Genomic DNA, 7,244 nt, shown 5'->3' with positions numbered 1-7,244 from the left:
ACACACTCAAATCCGGCAGGAATTTCCCTGTTTTCATAGCACTGTCCCCTCGCTGGCATCACCCTCAGGTACTGCACGACATAATTCCATTGTTAGGATTATTTAAATTCACTTTTTAGTATTTACACACTCAAATCCGGCAGGAATTTCCCTGTTTTCATAGCACCGTCCCCCCCACGGGCATCACCCTCAGGTACCGCACGGCAAAGCAATTTTACGTTTATAAATATTTAAATTCATTGTTTTGATTTTCACACTCAAACTTGGCAGCACAGAAACAAACCCACGTTTATTTCTGCCTTAGAAAAAGGCGCTCGCCTATATTACAAATAGATTAACTACATTATAACGTTATTTATAGTAGTTATTTATTTACATCTTAATTTCATTAATTTCATTATTATTTATATTATTATTCTATTTATATTTTCAATTTTATTATTGGAATATGAATTATTTATAGAAGGTTTTTCTGGGTACAAACCATCCTCTTGTGCTTGTTGCTGCTCAGGCGGAGCACGTAAGTGCCGGGGGCCTGGAAGTGGAAAAGGAACAGGAGGAATTCCTGGGAATTCCTGGAATTCTCCCTGATTTCCTCCCGGAGGCTCCGGAAATCCCCCCAGTCAAACTCAGCGTTTGTGTTGTACAGGTTGTTTCTAGGAGGGAAAATGTAAGAATTTCTTGTTATTTCCTTTTTTAATTTTAATCGTTTTTATTTCTAGGGCGGAGATTGATAAATTCAGAGTTATTTTCCATCACAGCAGTAAATTAAGGAGCATCAGGCACTGAAATGTCCCCACAGCTCCAGGATTTCCTCACCCAGCTTTGCTTTGGGATGATCCAGCCCAAAAATACAACAATTAACCCCAAGGAGCAGGAATTTTATTTCCCTGAGCAAAAATAATTCCTGGGAGCCCTTCGAGGTCACAAACAGCGTGGCCAAGACAGCAGGAGCAGTAAGGACAGATTTAATTTTGCCAATTTTAATGAGTAAATGTGAATTTCTCACTGATTTAAAGGCTGTTTCCTACAGTGCACAACCCCCTCTGTGAAAAACACACTGAATTACGTTTAATAATGAGAATTTTGCTGTTCCCAGCCACGTTTCCTTTCAGTTCCGCGTTGGGAAAAGGTGAAGAATTTCTCTTTGCTAAAATAAAATTGCATTAGGTGAGTTGTTTTCTGCTCTGGGTTGTACTCACACGTCATAAACTGGGAAATGCTCCCGGGAGATGATGAACACGAAGGTCACGTCGCCGCTGACGCACGTGGTGGGGTTGAGGATGCCCAAAAATTGGGGTTGGGATGTGGAATTTGGGGGGCTCGGGTTTTGTTCCCGGGGTTCCCTGCACTCCTCGGGGCCAGGGGGATCTGTGAGAGCAAACAGCAGCCTCAGGAGACGGAAATTTCATTTTTAGATTCATAAATAACCTTCATAATTATATAAACAAGGATATAAAGATAGAAAAACAAAGAATAAAAATGCCAATATAAGTATGAAAGCGTAAATAAAAACACAATATATAAATATAAGGTATGAAAACTGTAAATATAAATATGTATCCATGTGTATAATATGTGTATGCTTAATATATACATAGATGTGTACATATAGATGTGTATATATAGAATATATATGTGTATATAGAATATATATATACAGTAAATATAAATGTATATATAAAAATTTATTTTCCAGAATCAAGCTTTCTGTCCAGACAGCGTGAAAAGAGAGCAGCAGAAAATCCCAGAATAATCCCAGCTCTGCCCAAAGCGAGGAATGTGAGCAGAGAAAAGGCCCAGCGGGACCCCAGGAGCAGCGTGGATACCCCGAATTCTGCTTTTATTTTGATATTTTCTGCGGGAATGACCTGGCGTTCCCCGCGGGGCCTGGTAGGGGCTGTGTGCGCGTGACGAAGCACAATTAAAATTTCAAACATCTCCATGAAATACAGATTTATTAATGCAGAACTCACCTGGAGCCGCTGCCGGAGGAGGACTCGTTTTATGGAGTGATGGATCCTCACCCAGCACGACGAGGTCGTGAATTCGTCGAGGGTCAGGATTATAAACCCCCAAAAATCCTTTCCCTGGTGGGGAAAAAAAAAAATAAATTGGTGATTTCTGATTTTCAGTGTGAAATTTCCTCTGAATTTTGCTTTTCCTTCTGGAATATCTGCTCAGCAAAGCCTCCCCAAGCGTGACTTGCAAGCTCTGAACCCAAACAGGATCATTTTTGTCACTTTCCTCTCATTTTTTGTTAAAAACAAACATTTTTTAAATGTTTGTTTTAAAATGTTTCCTTGGGAAATGCACAAATTTCAAATGAACGTTCTGGGACTGAGCAGGATAAACTTTGTGTGGAGTGCTAAACTTCCATTCTCAGGCTAGAAACGTGCAGATTTCTCATTATTTGTGTCTTAATCACCGTGGAAAAGCTTTTTGTGCGCAAAGCCCACTGGATACCCCGATAATTCCTTTCCCTCACCGCTCATCTCCACCACGTGTGCTGGCTGGGTTTGCTGTCCCGCAGCACAGACATCTTCCAAAGAGAAATTTGGTCTTGGCAGGACTTTCCTGAAGCCTTCTAAGAAAACAGCAGTCTAAGAGAAAAATAATTCCGATTTTTATTATTTTTAACCTTTTTTTTTTCATGGTTAAAATGGAATTAAAAAGCACTTTGTGTGTGTAATAGAACAATGTTTGGGGATTTTTTTTCTGGTTGTCCAGTCTAGAATTTTCTGAGCAAAAGGAATGCGGGGCAGAGCCTGACATAAGTGAGGAGATGGTGGAAATCACATTTTTATTATGTTTTTTTTTCACCTTGCTGCCGTTTCTGTGGGTGATGAGGAGCTGAGCTTTTCTCTCTGCACAGGTGAGCTGCAGGGTGAGTTTTTGTTCCCTTCTGCACTGAGAGTTGCAAATCCCCTCCAGGCTGCCGGAGTGACAAATGCAGAGCCCCAGGACTTTGTCATAGCCTTGGAAATCCTTGGGGTCAGCACAGACCTGCGGGAGGAAAGAAAAACCAGCAGAATTTGGGGAGCTCGGGCTTTGTTCCTGCACTCCTCGGGGCCACGGGGATCTGTGAAAGCAAACAGCAGCCTCAGGAGACAGAAATTCCTTTTTGCATACATAAATATGTTCATAAACATGTCAAATATGGACAAAATTAATAATAAAAAGTAAATATAAATAATTATATAGGATATATAGGTGTACACACATTCTGTATATACATATGTAAGTATATATGTAGTAAATATAAATAAATATATAGAATATATGCGTGTATGTATATAATCTGTATCTATAAGGAATGGAATGGAATGGAACGGAATGGAATGGAATGGAATGGAATGGAATGGAATGGAATGGAATGGAATGGAATGGCCAGGGGTTCCCAAAGCTGAAAAAAGAGGCGAAACCTCCTGTGGAAACACAAATAACCCTTGAACACCACGCTGGGTGTGCCCTGTGAGGGAAGAGTGTTGGAATTTTGCTTTTTTGGGGGTATTTTCTGCCCATTTCTGGGATTTAACGAAGACAGAAATACCTTCTGGGAGCAGTAGCGAGCCCATCCTCTCCTGCTCAGGCATTGCCCGTCCTGGTTCCGGGAGGCTGAATCCCGGCACACGGGGAAGGTTTTCCTGGCACAGACTTTTCCATCCCTCCCAGATCTCCTGAAACCCGGTGGGCAGGTGCACAGGGCATCACCAGGCTGGAAATTCAAAAATAAAAAATTAGGAACCTGCGGTTTGGTGTCCACACACCACCCCAAACCTCCCAGTGAAGGGGGAAGGGTTGGTGTTGATGCCTTAAATTTTATCTTTTGTGTATTTGAGGTTCTGTGCTGCCCAGGGGTGCAGCTCTGAGCTCACAGTCAGTGTCACTCAGCTCTGCACACAGCAGGGACACAAAACAAATCCTTCTCCTGCTGCACACCAAGGACAATGATCAGGCCCAAAAGCACAAACAAGGGTGGGCTGGAGGGAGGAACAAGGATGGGACCTCACAGCCTGGAGCTGGAATTGGACAATTAAACCCCAATATGCAAATGGACCAAAAGTTATAAAATGTGACCGGTCGTCCATCTTGGGTTCCATTCTGGGTCCATTTTGTGCCCATTTTGGGTCCACCCTGGGTGTAGCCCTGGCCAGGCTCTTGTCCTACCCAAGGTGTATCCTAAAGACCTTTTTAAAAATCTCCACTTTATTCTCCAGCTCTGCCCAGCCTGTTTCACATCAACCTTTCTAAAGCATCAACATAACCCTGAGAAATCCAGAATATGTGTAAACCTGGTGTCCCCACCCTTTCCCCTGTGGCTGGAAGGGAGACCAGGAGAGAACATAAAGGCAAAAATGAGCAAAAAAGTGAATTTTCACTGGAGGATCGACGTGAATTTCTCCTGTACCTGGAACACCTGCCCTTTCCCCAGGCACACGCAGCTGCGCTGCCCCTCCGCCGGCTGCACCGCCTGGGAGCCGCAGGGAAAACAGGAATTTTGGGCAGGCCTGGGGTTGAAGAAATCCACGGGACAGGGCAGGCAGTGTTGGGAGGGCAGCGCTGCCCCACCGGGCCGGAATGTCCCCGGCGGGCAGGGCACCGGCACCGCGCTGCTGTTCCCTCCGGGGCAGAAAAAACCTGCCAACAGCAAAAAAATAAAGATAGAAACTCCCTGGTTTTACCCCCGCAAAGCCGCTCGTCGTGCAGGTGAATGGCCGCGTTTGCAGTTTAAATGTTGCGGTGTGGTTGTGCCGGGAATTGGTTAAATGCATCCAACTTAAACCAAAATATTTCCTAAATTCCAGTTCTCCCCCTTCCAATTCCCCCATTTCCATTCCCTCATTTCAATATTTTTTAATCCCAAAATGCAAGGAAGAAACTCTGCTGAGATGTGGGTATTATGACAATAGAATCCAGAGTCCTGCATTTGTTCTCTAAGCTTTTTTTTTTTGTTTTGGATTTCAGCAAGCCCGATCAATTATCTGAGAATTATCGATTCGAGCCTGACTGCATTTTTTATTGAGGAATTTGGGACTGAGAAGCGAATAATCCCTGGTAAATTATCCACAAGTTACCTGCTGGGCAAAGCGGCAGGTTCTGTTCTCTTCCTTCGCAGTGAATCCCGCTGGGGCATTCCTCATCATTTTGGAGCTGTGTTTCCCCTGCGCTGACGCCGGGAAAGGCTGGAAAAAGAGAGAAAAAGACGAGGAAAAAGGCCATTTGTAGCAGCTGGGACTGCCAAAAATGGGTGAGCAACAGAGGCCTGAGGAGAGTTTTCCTCTCCTGCTGAATATTTCATGGCCAGGGAGAGTTCAAGGATTGCTGTGAAATATTGATGGGAGTCATTTGAGCCCCGCAGGTCACGGCGCAGAGCTGCTCTGGGTTTATTTCCCTGGAATAAAGCCAGGGAAACGCAGATTTGGGGTTCTGGAGTTTGCTCCCTGGCTTTGGGAAACCCACAAATCCTCATTTAGCCCAAAGGGATCATCAGTTAATGCGGGATCAGCTGTGGCTTTGGGATGTGCTCCCAAAACCTCAAGAAATCGGTGCATTTTTGCAATTGGCCATGAAAAATTAATTACCCACAGCTGGATTGCCCCCTCTGGTTATCAATACCTTCAGTGCAACTCGGGGACCTGGTTTTTGGAGGATTTTTGGGGGTTTTTGGGGGTGACAAAGCCGGGCAGGGCTCCTGAAGCAGAGGGGGGGATAAAAATAAAAATCAGATTTTCTTTTCAGGCTGGCAAAAGGGGCAGGAAAAACCAGGGGAAGGCTAAAAAAAAAAAAATAAATTAAAAATCAGATTTTCTTTTCAGTTATTCCCACAGCAGAGGGCAGCCTGGCTCCCCGCAGGGTGAGGAAGAGGAAATTGACGCCACGTTTTGTATTTCTGAGACTTCCCCCTCGTCACCCAGAGCAGAAATCCCAACCCCTGCCTGCCTGGAGATCTTCCACATCCAGCAGAGCTTTGTTTTCTCCTGGAGAAATTTATAATCAAACATTCCAGAGCATTTCTGGGCGGCTTTTCCCCATCTGCTCATAATAACGAATGCACTTTTTCCCTTAAAATTCCTTCACAAAACTGCTCGTTCAAAGACCCGCAGCTGGGTGGACTTTGTAGGGACACAATAAATCAGGGGGTTGCATAATTTGGATTTATTCTGAGTGGCGGTCTGGGAGAAAAACCAGAAAAAAAACCCAGAAAAGCCAGGAAAAAACCCCAGAAAAACCAGGAAGAAGAGGAGAGGGTTTTTCAGCGAGAGGAAATATTTATGTGTTCGCCAATGTGATTTAACTGGCAATGTGCAGAAATTGTCAGAATTTGCTCTTCCTCGGACAAATCCCTGATGTTGCACTGAAGGATTTTACACCCAGAAAATCCCGGATTCCCCAGCCCAAAGCAGAATATCCCCTAAAATCTGGGTTCTTAAAGCAGGATTTGCTTCCATCCCGATTTCCTGCGCTGCGAATTTCAGTTCCCGGTGCGGAACTTCGCTCCTTGGTTGAGTTTTGCATTCTCAGAACGTGCCTGGAGTTGCCCCGTTGGGAGGAATCCTGGGCGGGAATTCAGGAGCTGCTGCCATCCCATAACCCCGGGCCCTGCAGGGCTCGCGGGAAATTCTGTAAATTTGGATTTCGCCCAATTGCTGCGGAGATTTCCACAGGGAGTCCAGAGGTTTTGGTGCTGGAATTTCTGAAATTATTATTATTATTAATATTATCATCATTATCTTATTATTTTATTTAATTATTATTTTATGAACGCTGTTATTATTTATTTATTTATTATTATTGGTGTCTGGGGGGGGTTGGGGGTTTTGGGGAGGTGTTGATTTGTTGTTGTTGGGGTTGTTTTTTTTTTTGGTTGGTTTGGGGGTTTGGCTTTTTTGTAGGTTTTTTGGTCAATTTTCGGTGGGTTTGGGGTGTTTTCTTGGTTTGGTTTTTTGAGGGTTCTTTTTTGGGGTTTTTTTTTGTTATTGTTTTGGGGGGACTTTGTTTGGTTTTCTGGTTTTGGTGGTGGTTTTTCTGTTGGGTTTTTTTTTTTGCTGTTTTTTGGGGTTTTTTTTACCCAGTGCAGAAAGGGTTTGGCAAACCTCCCATCCCCGGCTCTGGCAGAGTTCACCTTTAGGGAACCCAAGGTGGAAATGACCCCAGAGATCCCCTGAGGGGGCAGAGTTTCCCAAAGTCAATTACCAAAGTCAATTAATTAGCAGCTTTCCTCCACCTCGCAACTGTTTTCC

The sequence above is a fragment of the Chamaea fasciata genome, unplaced genomic scaffold (genome assembly GCF_029207755.1).
Source record: "Chamaea fasciata isolate MVZ Bird 193981 ecotype frontalis unplaced genomic scaffold, bChaFas1.0.hap1 SCAF_24, whole genome shotgun sequence".
NCBI lineage: Eukaryota > Metazoa > Chordata > Aves > Passeriformes > Sylviidae > Chamaea > Chamaea fasciata.
Note: the sequence above shows the minus strand (reverse complement) of the source record.